The 13952-nt window shown below is 43.7% G+C and overlaps 1 protein-coding gene across 1 annotated transcript in view; it reads right to left on the bottom strand.

Annotated features, from left to right (window-relative positions):
• Positions 1 to 13952, bottom strand: part of LOC126416613 (uncharacterized) — a 129588-nt gene that overhangs the window by 42728 nt on the left and 72908 nt on the right. The gene's annotated exons all lie outside the window — the stretch shown is intronic.

Here is a 13952-nt window from a genome sequence, read left to right as displayed (position 1 = left end):
TGTCAGTTGAAACCTAGATCTGCAGTGAAATAAAAAAGCTACGAAGATGCTGACCTTATTTTTGACCTAGATTACATCACGGTCGTGGGGCACAACCACTCTCATGGATTCGGACATGATGAATAATTCTGTTGTTGTTTAACGTTCCTACATACTTCCAAGCGAAATTGCTTTTGATCTTCGTAAAGCAGTCAAACAATCGTGGCATGTTCAATTTTTCCGAGAGAATACGTTCATAGATACCATAACTTATACCCAAGGTGACACGGAGGTCTTGAACGGTTTGTCTACGATCTCGCATAATCACATCGCTCACTTTATGGACGTGCTAGTTGACGGCCGACAGGAACGGTCATCATCAGTTAACATACTCCCGTTTTTGAAACGCTTGTATCAGTCATAAGTACCTGTCTGACATGAGGCTTTGCCCCCAAAAGTTGCTTCAAAATTTGGTGGTTCCTACAGCGGTTCTGCCAAGTTTAAAACAAAACTTTGTACGCTGCTCTTTCATGTGGGCCATCGGAAACTCACGAAAACATGACTATGGGAGTATTTTCGCCAACAACTAATCAAGCCAATCAACTCGCAGCCACTTGCCATACCGATTCAAGGATTTACTGGGTAAAGTGTGGCGGTTTTTCAGTATGTTCTTAACCATTTGTGCGGGAAATTCAAATTTCGGGAACCTTTTGGTACCATCTCGTACCTTGATTTTTACATGCATGTGAATCCATTTCAAGATTAACTTAAATATAAATGGCATCTCACGAAATGGAAAGACACCTAATATTCTTAAAAATATCGAAACAATGCTTGTTGTAAGTGATGATACGGAAAGAGGTAACTATTTTTCCATGTTTTCGTCTATTGAAATGTTTAAGATACTACTGCTTTTTAAAAAAAATTAATCTTAACAAAACTGGATACCAAGGCATGGCAAACAATGGTATAAAACGCACGACGGAGTTTCGAAAGAAATGATTCGGAAAAATAGCTGGGAAACCTGAAAATACTGATGTGTAAGCAGATTTTCAGGCTTGTTGTGCGATGATAACGTGGTAATGGTAGTGAAACTATGCTGTGCCAGCGTCTTTCGTAGCAAACATTTACTTTTGGAATGTTCCGTCATAACAATGACATCTACTATGCGAGGGAACGCTTCTTCCTAAGAGCTATCGAATGCTGTTAGAAATACACTCCTGGAAATGGAAAAAAGAACACATTGACACTGGTGTGTCAGACCCACCATACTTGCTCCGGACACTGCGAGAGGGCTGTACAAGCAATGATCACACGCACGGCACAGCGGACACACCAGGAACCGTAGGATCCTACGCAGTGCCGTAGGGGACCACACCGCCACTTCCCAGCAAATTAGGGACACTGTTGCTCCTGGGGTATCGGCGAGGACCATTCGCAACCGTCTCCATGAAGCTGGGCTACGGTCCAGCACACCGTTAGGCCGTCTTCCGCTCACGCCCCAACATCGTGCAGCCCGCCTCCAGTGGTGTCGCGACAGGCGTGAATGGAGGGACGAATGGAGACGTGTCGTCTTCAGCGATGAGAGTCGCTTCTGCCTTGGTGCCAATGATGGTCGTATGCGTGTTTGGCGCCGTGCAGGTGAGCGCCACAATCAGGACTGCATACGTCCGAGGCACACAGGGCCAACACCCGGCATCATGGTGTGGGGAGCGATCTCCTACACTGGCCATACACCACTGGTGATCGTCGAGGGGACACTGAATAGTGCACGGTACATCCAAACCGTCATCGAACCCATCGTTCTACCATTCCTAGACCGGCAAGGGAACTTGCTGTTCCAACAGGACAATGCACGTCCGCATGTATCCCGTGCCACCCAACGTGCTCTAGAAGGTGTAAGTCAACTACCCTGGCCAGCAAGATCTCCGGATCTGTCCCCCATTGAGCATGTTTGGGACTGGATGAAGCGTCGTCTCACGCGGTCTGCACGTCCAGCACTAACGCTGGTCCAACTGAGGCGCCAGGTGGAAATGGCATGGCAAGCCGTTCCACAGGACTACATCCAGCATCTCTACGATCGTCTCCATGGGAGAATAGCAGCCTGCATTGCTGGGAAAGGTGGATATACACTGTACTAGTGCCGACGTTGTGCATGCTCTGTTGCCTGTGTCTATGTGCCTGTGGTTCTGTCAGTGTGATCATGTGATGTATCTGACCCCAGGAATGTGTCAATAAAGTTTCCCCTACCTGGGACAATGAATTCACGGTGTTCTTATTTCAATTTCCAGGAGTGTACATAGTTGTACGCTGAGATAACAAAAGTCATGGGATAGCGATATGCACATATACAGGTGGTTGTGTCGCACACACCATGTATGAACGGGCAACTCAGCGGCGGGACTGTCATTTGTAATCAGGCAATTCATGTAAAAAAGTTTCCGGCGTGATAATGACCGATCGACGGGAATTAACTGACTTTCAACGCGGAGTGGTAGTTGCAGCTAGAGGCATTAGACGTACCGTTTCTGAAATCGTTAGGGAATTCAATATTCCTAGATGTAAAGTGTCAAGAGTATGCTGAGAATACCAGTTCTCACCACGGACTACGCAGTCGCCGGCGGCATTCACTTAACGACCGAAAGGTTCGGCATTTGCGTAGAGTTGTTAGTGCTAACAGACAAGCAACCCTGCGATAAATAAAGCCACTGTAAAAGGTACGACGAACGTATCCGTTAAGACAGTGCAGCGAAATTCGACGTTAATGTACTATGGCAGCAGACGGCCGACGCCAGTGCCTTTGCTAACAGCACGACATCGCCTGCAGCGCCTCTCCTGGGCTCGTGACATTGGTTGGACGCTAGACGAGTGGAAAGCAGTGGCCTGGTCAGATGAGTCTTGATTTCAGTTAGTAAGAGTTAAAAAAAATGTTCAAATGTGTGTGAATTCGTAAGGGACCAAACTTCTGAGGTCATCGATCCCTAGACTTACACACTACTTAGACTAACTTAAACTAACTTACGCTAAAAACAACACACAAACCCATGCCCGAGGGAGGACTCGAACCTCCGGCGGGAGGGGCCGCGCAGTCCGTGACATGGCGCCTCAAACCTCGCGGCCACTCCGCGCAGCTGGCAAGAGCTGGTGATGGGATTTGAATGTGGCGCACACTCCTCGAAGCCATGGACCAAATTGTCAACAAGGCACTGTGCAAGCCGGTGGTGGCTCCATAATGGTGTGGGCTCCGTTTACATGAAATGAACCTGCTTCTCTGGCCAAACCGAACCGATCAGTGACTGGAAATCGTTATGTTCGGCTACTTGGAGACCATTTGCTGCCATTCATGGACTTCATGTTCCCAAACAATAACGTCATGGCACGGTGCCACAATTGTTCGCGAGTGTTTTGAAGAAAATCCTGAACAATACGAGCGAATGATTTAGTTGCTCAGATTGGCCAACGTGAATCCCATCGAACACTATGGGACATAATCGAGAGGTCAGTTCATGCACAAAATCCTGCACAGGCAACACTTCAAGCTATAGAGACAGCATGGCTCAATATTTCTGCAAGGGACTACCAACGACTTATTGAGTCCATAACACGTTGAGTTGCTGCACTACGCAGGTCAGAAGGAGGACCGACACGACACTGAGAGGTATCCAATGATTTTTGTCATCTCAGTATATATCACGCATGTAATCCAACACTGGAATCGAAACTAACTTCACTGCGCGAGGTGGTTCACGCACTAGCCGCACATTCGAGAGGGCTTGGTTCAAATCCTTGTCCGGCTCTGCATATTTAATTTGTCACGGTTTCTCCGCCTAAGGCAGATGTCAGGATGATTTCCTCCCCAATCCGAGATTTGGCTTCGACGTTAATTACGTGACGTATTATGAACAGAAACGTTAAACATGTGATACAATAAGAAGCACTCGGTGTCACACACAAATAAAGTTATTTTTAGAGTGTAGATGCAGATGTAGATACGGTAAAGAAAGTACAACGACAGTGTACATGAAAGAACTGTAATACTGATGTGTGTCATAGCACTGGTCGTGATATTAAATCGCGAGAGAAAATTTACTTATTGGAATCAGCCGTAACTATGTTACACTTGCTGAGTCATATCGAAGAGAGTAACTGTTGGGAAGAGGGACAGGGAGGAAGATGCACTGAGAGAGCGGTTAAAGTGGAAATTTCAGATACCTATGGTTAGCGTGACATCAGATGTCCTAACTCTCCTGCAGGGCATGCACGTGTCGTGATTTTCGACAACTTGCACTATCACACGAATGCTGCCGCTGAGGTAGGCGGCTTCCGAAGGGCAGACGCGTCATCAGTGTACATTACGCGTGTTTGTCCTGGTGTTTACCGATTCGCTCGTCCACTGTCATGGGGCTTTTTCCGTGACGGGCTTATTAAGCAGTGACGAAGACTGCACCCACCTGTGCAGCTTCCCTTACACATGCGATACAGTCAGTCTGCGCAGGGAGGTCTGTGCGTGACGATATCGTGAGTGAAAGAATATTGTGCTTTATTTGTACGTCTTTGACGCGCAAGAAATCTTATGAAAGTTCGTCATGTGTATACACACACGTATACTTCAGTAACGAAACACTTGATAGTCTGTAACTTTCGGTGTCTTTCCCGTCGTCAGATACAAATGAACGTTGCAACCATGTATAAAAAGACTTGTGAGCTATAGAGATGTTTAAGATACAGAAGCCGAATATTGACAAATCCACTTCTTTATATTATAAATGAAATCGTTACGTTTAAAAGTGATTATTAACGACGTTGACTACATATAAAATTTGCATATTTGAAACTCAGTTTCACATTGTGAATAAAGAAAAAGTGTTTGGACGTTTAAGAATGAACCAGCACGCAGTCAAATAAGTCAGCTGATTTCAGGTACCTGCAGTAAATTTATTTTGAAATTATTAAGCATATGAAACCGAATGTAAGCTTAGTTTTAAATGACAAGCCACAGTTTGCCTCTTCTCTTTTTGTGAAATCAAGTTTCAGTTATGCAAATTTTAAATTATAATAATACAATCAATTTTGTTGATAATCTTATTCAAATGTAAAGGTCTGTTTATTATAACATAAAAATGTAATACTTTCGTTTGCAAACATCCTTTATCAGGATCACCAATACCTGTGCAAACCGCACGACTCTTTATCTGTGATTGTGACATTCAGTTGCCATCTGACACTGGCTTAAGATGACGAAACCAATTTGTGATTACATAAATAACAGTTGCAGAACACAAGGAAAGCCTTTTCCTCCTTGACGTTGTTTGAAGTTTTGTTTCGCATCAACTGTGAATTAATTAAATTAATTATATAAGTTGTCTATTTATTATCAATCTTTAAGCATTTAAATGCAGTCGATGTCGTCGCTTTTTGTACATACACAAATTTATACAGGTACATACGTACATAGTGAAAGGGTGTGGTAAGATAATTATATTAATAGCCTACCAGGGGAACTGTGCGAAACTTTCGAACTTATGTAGTTTTAAATAATAACAGTAGTTGAAATAAATATAGTCGCTGGGATAAGGATAATTGTGAGAATGAAGAGAAAAACATGTTTAAAAATAAAGCGAACGACGTAAATAATAATCACGAATTTATGATATATCCTCATTAAATTTCCATATGTCCAAAAATGTGTTTTGCAATCCGAATGTTCTTCTCGCCTTGTACAGTAGGTAGAGATCAGTAACTGTCAGTAGGGGCATATAATCTATAACTTCAATTAGACAAACATTTTCAATTACAGTAAACACTTTAAGCTGTACTAGCAGTAGAAAAATCAGAACTGACGGCGACAATGACTAATATGTTGGTCGTTTTGGAAAGGATATTAGTTTAGTAAAGTCAGCTTGTTCGTTGGGCGGGGATAATGGACTACTGCAGTGGTCACAGCTGTTATCTATGTCAATGCCGTATATAAATTATCCAGTTAATAAGTACTTTAAAACAAGTAAAATGGTATTCATAATGAGATAATATGGAAAGGCAATCTCTTATTTGTGATTAATAAGTTAGCTTCTTAAAATATATATATGAAACTGGACATCCATGACGCTGTTTTACCTATGTTAGTTAAAGGTGTCTTTTATGCTAAAAGTCTTCATGAACAGGGTGTTTTAGCGAAAAATCGCCTTGCAATGTCAGAAGCTGATTAAAAAACCTTTTTAACGATACCTGAATCATCCCTGTACGAATAGCATCTGTTAACAAAAGCAGGTGCTAACTTGAGAAACAATATGAATGATTACTAATACAGGTCAAGATACTTTTCGTATCACACGCATGTAGACAAATATGTGCGGGCCTACATTATAAATGAAAAAGCCTTAATAATTAAGATCCTCTTTAGGACAATTTTTGAATCTTCCCCTCGAATTAATTTTTTTCCTCTAAGGTATGTTTCTGAACGCACTCAGTGGCATACCATATACCTGTGCTGGCAACATGTTACATAATTGTAGATCCATACATGAAAATTTCTTAAGTCTGGCAGAGTTCTAAGACAGAGACCCTTCCATCCATCCTGTCACCCCTTTGTGGCCTGAAGATAACCTATAGCGTGCGTCGTAAGCGTTCATGTTGTTTCGAATTACAACTTTCATTCATAGGCTTAGATTATGTATTTAAATAATATTGTAATTAATGAAAAATAACGTTTATAAGGAAAAAACTTTGAGTCAAAGTTGTAATGAATGTGCGTAATTCTCAAAATAAGTTTTGATATATCAAATGATTGATGTGTGTTGTGGATTAAATTTGAAGTAGACTGTGACTCCCCGAATTTCAAACTGAGACGTATGCAGCCTATTTGCACGGAAGATTTCATCTCGAGATTGTCACCTCGATATAACAAAGTTACATGATTATTTTTGTTGCTTGCAGTCCTATGTCTATATAACTTCATTTATGGTGCACCCTGAAATCCTTGCGTCGTAGTACCATAGCACGCTGGTCGACTATCCAAAACAAAACTGCACAGCCCATGAATAAACTTGAGATTGGCTCTGTCATTTTGTATTTGTTAGTCTTGCGGCGAGCTACGGTATCACGCCGCGGGGATTTCAGTGTGTACCAGAAATGCAGACCTATGTCTATAATTACTTACGTAACATCTTTCCGAAGTGAAAATTAAACCTATTGAAGCCGAAAAAAAGTGATCGCGACAACGGAAACTATGCGATGGTCACCTACACGTTCAGAGTTGTGGTAGTTCTCATTTGCTACACATACACGCACTTACAAATTCGCTTCACCACGAGATTTTATTCCTGGATGGTTTTTTAAGAAATTTTTATGCATTCAGTAGTTTGATTTTTTTAAGGAAACTCTTATGATATGTAAGGACCCGTGAAATGGATGATATTGCCACATGCTGCATATTGCAGTATTGTACGCGGCTACAAGAGACGTCAATACATCAATTTCTCTTGGTTACGTATTTCTTTGACTTGACATGTGTAAAAAATGTAATCATATTTTCTAGAATTTAAAGTCCATTGAAAAGCGATGCCGTTTCCGGAGGACGAGTAGCTAGACAAGGACAAAAGATATAGTACGTAATGGGAGGAAAGTTAGGAATTAACATTTCATCGACATGGAGATCGTTAGAAACTCTAAATGCAATGCTATTTTTCATATGAACAACTAAGAATTCCTCTAAAGCAATTTACGGGTAATTTGGGAAACCTAATCTGCAGTGACAGAACAGGTTGGTAATTGATGTTAAGAAACATGCACTATAACGGCGTACAATCTGCAGTTACTTAGCTATTGCTACATATGAAAGTGTTATCGGAATTAATGTTTTTATTATGCGACTCATGTGTCGGAACACGATGTAACAGTGTAATTCAGGGAAAAATAATTAAATAAAATAAGTTCTGTCCATCGGCGAGATCTTACAGTTTGATAGTGACTGATACTCGACTTACCCCGTACAAGAAGTATTATCTCTAGAGGGACTAATGTCACATAAATGTCTGTAATTTGTAACCGTCACACGTAAGCTGACTGACGTATACAAATAATGTTTCACCAGTTAAATGTTGGGAATTATGGATGTTCGCCTGAAGACGAGTCGGGTACTATGCAACACACAGGAAAAACGCAGTAATCTCAGCTGCGTAAAGGATGAGGTTATGCTTGCCGTGCAGACAGGTTACAACACTAGATACTTTCTCTCACACTTACTGACGTTTTATAATCTAGGAAACTAACCGATTTTTGTAAACTGCGCGTATTATAATATCTTATGATGTCACAAAAGCACACTAGTACACACACGGTGCACTAAAGAATCTTAGCGACTGAACTCTGCAAATGTAGGTTTCCGAAAAAAGTAGTTACATAATATCACTATTAGGTCAGTAATCCACAGCACGGATCCTTACACATCTTATATACTGAGACTGAAGCCATTAAGTGTGTAGTTGAAGTTTAAGAGAATTTAAAAGTTTCGATATTGCATAAGTAAAGCTTAGTACACTAATCTAATTGCTGAAGATACATTAATGCAAGCAACAGAACATCTCATTAGGGAAGTGGAATACAATAAGAAATGCTTAAGTTTTCGGAAAGTGAGAAATGGCTCAAAACACAATGTTATGACACAGCTTGCGAACACCAGTACCTCTTCAGCACAGGAGATGACTGTCGGAACAGGCAGTGGCTAGCGAGAGATTGGTTGTGGTGTTGTGTGTCGCCTCCTGGAAGTCTCCGTCTGCTATCCGAGCCGGACACTCACTGGCCTGAGAGCATCCAAGGTCCTGTTTGTGAGTTAGCGCTAATGGCCTACGTACCTGCTGACTCATCGCCTTCCCAGGACACCGCCCACGCGAGCTTCTCACCTGACGCCGTACAATGCCGGCTGGCCGTTGCTGACGCTTCTCAGAAAAGAGACGTAGAAAACGAAAACTATGGACTCCTCAACGATAAGCGTCATCTTTACTACAGCCCTAATAACTCAATAACATTACACGTGCCGCGCTTAGCCGCAACATTATGACCACTCCCTCTGTGAGACTGAACGGCACCTGATGGCGCTCCGGCTAAGGAAAGTATATAAGCGCAGCAGAGACGAAGGGGGAATCATTCTCTCGGCGACACGGGCCGAAAATGGGAATGTCCAGTGACATACACGACTTTGACAAAGGGCGAATTTCTACGTCCCGGCCACGCGGGATAGCCGCGTGGTCTCAGGCGTCTTGCCACGGTTCGCGCGACTCCCCCCGTCGTAGGTTCGAGTTCTCCCTCGGGCATGGGTGTGTCTGTTGTCCTTAGCGTAAGTTAGTTTAAGTTCGATTAAGTAGTGTATAAGCCTAGGGACCGATGACCTCAGCAGTTTGGTCCCATAGGAACTTATCACAAATTTCCAAATTTTTCTACGTCCCGGCGTTTGGGAACGAGCATCTCGGAAACGGCGAAGCTGGTCGGCTGTCCGTGTATTGCTGTCGTGAGCATCTATGGAAAATGGTTGAAGGACCGTGAAACCACAAGGAGAGGAGAAGGTGTTGAAAGTCCACGCCTCAACATAGAACGTGGAGGCCCGAAGCTTGCCCCCTCTGTAAAGCACAACAGACGGTGGTATGTGCCAGGTTTGACGACAGAGTACAACGATGGGGCAGCCACAGGCGTTTCGGAGCACATCGTTCAGGGCATATTATTGATGGTAGAACGTAGCAGACATGTTGATCCAACGGAATCGCCAATTGCGGCAGCAGTGATCAGGGAATCATCGAGTCTAGGCAAAGGAGCAATGAAACCGAATCATCTGGTCAAATTAATCACGTTTCTTGTTACACCAGGTCGACAGTCGAATCCGAATACACCTTCAACCAGGAGAACGGCCGCTCGAAAGCTGCACCGTGCAAGAGACGCACATTGCTGGAGTCCGTACGTTGCTAATGGGGACATCCACTTGAGTTCCATTGGAACTGTGGTAGTAATCGGAGGCACCACGACGGCCATGGAATAGGTGAACACTGTTGCGGACCACCTACATCCTTTCAAGCTTGAAGACATCCCCATTGGTGATGACATCTTCCACCAGGATAACAGTCCTTGTCTCAAGCTCACAATCGTGCTACAGTGCTTTGATGAGAGCGAAATCACGTTGATGTCTTGGCCATCAAAATCGCCTGAAATAAACTCTGCGGAACACATCTGGAACGCGACAGCTCCGCACCCTCAAGCCACCAGTCTGTACGGGAACTGCGTGACCAGTGTGTAGAAATCTGGTGCCACATATCTCTGGAAGCCTACCAAGGACTTTTTGTTTCCATGCCACGCCGAATCGCTGCTGTATTGCGTACCAAATGCGGACCAACACGCTATTAAGCAGCTGGTCATAAAGCTTTGGATCATCAAAATGGTTCAAATGGCTATGACCACTATGGGACTTAACAGCCAGCCGGGGTGGCCGAACGGTTCTAGGCGCTATAGTCTGGAACCGCGCGACCGCTACGGTCGCAGATTCGAATCCTGCCTCGGGCATGGATGTGTGTGATGTCCTTAGGTTAGTTAGGTTTAAGTAGTTCTAAGTTCTAGGGGAATAATGACCTCAGAAGTTAAGTCCCATAGTGCTCAGAGCCATTTGAACCATTTGAACTTAACACCTGAGGTCATCAGCCCCCTAGACTTACAACTACTTAAACACAACTAACCTAAGGACAGCACACACATCCATGCCCAAGGCAGGATTCGAACCTGCAGCCGTAGCAGCAGCGCGGTTCCGGACTGAAGCGTCAGAACCGCTCGGCTACAACGGCCGGCTTGGATCATTAGTATACAGGCAGATCAGGCTTATGTAACCGAGGTCACTGATCCATACTTGTGGAGTGGCGCCTAACCTGGACGTAGCCGACTCGAGTATGACGCTAGTAGAAATTTTCATCACTTTCATCTCCATTATTTATCTGGCAGGGAAAGACTGTGGCGGAAAGATACTGATCACCTAACTTTCCGTGACTGTCTTACTTTAAAGTCCAAACATCCCCACAGTGTCTCGCAAAGTAAGGCCCTGTGATGTTGCTCGTGTTGGCCTGCCCGTCGGATCAGGACGTTCGGCATCCCCCTTGCCGGTGTTCGAGAAGAATAGGCTATACGTCGTCGGCACCGGATTTTACCCTCTCCGTTCGCTCATCGTCGCAACATTGAACTGTATACGTATTAAATACCTGTGCAAGACAGCTACAATAACGACGCTGGATATGCAAGCCACTCGAATCTCTGTTCGGTACAGAAGGTGACTGAGCACGCTAGGGGATAGCTAAAGCTTGTTGCACCAGGCCGACGGCTACACTAGTTCACCCTTTTTCAGTGGTGTACCGTGAATATCGCAAATCGTCTGGATAAAAACCCGATAGCGACAACATGTTGACAACAGGGGTCACCGTCGACTACCGAGGATTATACAGCGAATAGACGGCCAGTAGCAACGCAACACATCAACGATCAGCGAAATCTTCCAAAACCACCTTCTCGCTTTGTGGTATAGACACCAGCGTCTTACACGTGTTTCTGGTCGACGAACAAAACAGCCCATCGAAATTAGCATGGGCAGGAAAACTGCCAGCGAACTTTCCGAACAAGAAAAAGTATTTCCTGAAATGATGAGTCTCGATACAGGATGGTTCACGCCGGAAGCAGGCTACGAGCGTATCGAAATACATACGTACTCGGTAAGTCTAGATTATCAGTCTCGGTGAGTTGGTACCTTAGACGTATGCTGCATACATAGAATTGGAATTCACAAAGATATCTTTATTAGTGTGTCCGCAATCCGCTGAATTACTCCTCGGGCGTGTCTGCAAGGAGTAATAGGTTAACTTTTTGGCTTTGTTTCATTAGTTATCGCAAAAAACCTGACCTAACACATACGACAAAACACATCTTTGTTTGAAACGTCCACCATTTTATTATTTTGTCAAATTAAAAAAAACTGTAGTATTTCTCGATGCACAGTATTCTATAGATTAAGAAAATTGTTTGTTTTTTGATTTCAGATAAGATTTGCAGGCTTCAGTCAAGGACACACCTCATTTTGGACAATGCGACTTTAACTCCTCAGCTGGCGGGCTTCATGATCACTGAATTTCTTTAGAAAAATCAGAAAATGTTGTCCCAAATTCAATAAATAATGTGTAAAAAGATTTACTTTGATTGTTTCATTAGTTTTTCCAAAAAATCGAAAAATAACTTATATTACGGATGACTAACGAGAATCCCTGCAGACATACACTAATGAGCAAAAACTTTACGACTACCTGATTGATAGCTTGTTGGTCCCCCTAAGAAAGGTTTTACAGCAGTAATTCTGCGTGTCATGGGTCTGACATGTCCTTGACGGCTTCTCGGAGGTATGTGGTACTAGATGTCTAAGCACATGTCGCACAATTCCAGTAAATGATTTGTGATGTTCGACTATTTGATCAGATTTCACCATCATATGCACATGTGTGCAGACAGAGCGGAAATTTCCGTAGCCTCTGTCTTCTGCACTGTCTTACCGCTGAACACTGTCCCTACTGTCCCTCCTCGACCTTAACGCTCTTGCCTACTCAACACGGTGGAAACACCTGCTCCAATCAGCGCAAAATCTTTTCTGTCCAACTCTATCGGTCAGCCACTTTGTCGAAGCCCCTCTCAGTGGCAGGAACCCAACTCTGAAATAACCTATCGCATTATGTCAGAGAACTGAGTACCATCTCCTGCTTCAGAAGACAGTTAACGGCACGTCTATTAAAGCAACAATAATGATTACCACTGTTCCTATACAAACTCGTTACCCTTGTACAACACATCCAACCAAATCTTTCTCTTTTGCCAGTATTCCTAGCCTATCCTGTTACTTAAATTTCCTTTTCCCCAGAACTCGCTATATCAGCTAGGCAACACGGCCCACTGCAGTCGTAATTTCAAATTAATACAACACGCTGGCCAACTTCTAACCGCACTGTTGCAAATACTGGGTTGGTGTATAACTTCGTAGCGTAAGTTTAATAAACACAACAGATACACATAACAGGGACAGTAGCCACCAATAACAGATTAACAGATTCTCCTTCTCTATTTACAGCAGTCTGTCAACGCTGGAGGTACCTTTTCCATTCCGCGACTGTAGAAATCACTTGGTTTTGAGGCGATAAACTCGTCGAGCCATGTACGGAGCGCATTTTCATCCGGAAAGGGAGTTCCTTGAAGGTTGATCGATAGAGAGCGGAAAAGGTAAAAATCCGAAAGCGCAAAATCAGGTGAATAAGGCGGGCGCGGAATGACTTCCCAACCAAACTCCTCTTTAGTGTATTTTGTCAGTCTAGCAGAATACAGGCGAGCATTATCGTGGAGTAGCATCACTTCACGCAGTCTTCCTGGTCGATGGCCGGCCGTTGTGGCCGAACGGTTCTAGGCGCTTCAGTGTGGAACCGCACTAGCTCTACGGTCGCAGGTTCGAATTCTGCCTCGGGCATGGATGTGGGTGATTTTTTAGGATAGTTAGGTTTAAGTAGTTAGAAGTTCTAGGGGACTGATGACCTCAGATGTTAAGTCCCGTAGTGCTCAGAGCCATTTGAACCTGGTCAATGTTTGTGGACTTCGGCTGCAAGACGTCTCAGCTGTTGACAATAAATATCAAGAGATGCATATGTTATGTAGTGTGGATGCGCGCAGGTTTCTGTACGGGGAGTTTCTGCTTTGTTTGGGCTCAACGATTCCTTTCTTTTCTTTACCTTAATATAAATACACCATCTGTCGTCGCCAGTAACGATGCAGAATACGGATGGTCGGTGTTGTTCACGAGGTAGTTGATGACGAGCAGGCAGGGATGTACATATGGCCACCCGCAGATTTGTGTGATTTTGGCTTAGAGCATGTGGTACCACATACACCCGATTTTTGAACCTTCCACATTGCATGCAAATGTGGCA

The sequence above is a fragment of the Schistocerca serialis genome, chromosome 1 (genome assembly GCF_023864345.2).
Source record: "Schistocerca serialis cubense isolate TAMUIC-IGC-003099 chromosome 1, iqSchSeri2.2, whole genome shotgun sequence".
NCBI classification, from domain to species: Eukaryota; Metazoa; Arthropoda; class Insecta; order Orthoptera; family Acrididae; genus Schistocerca; species Schistocerca serialis.
Note: the sequence above shows the minus strand (reverse complement) of the source record. Positions and strands in the feature narration are given on the sequence as shown.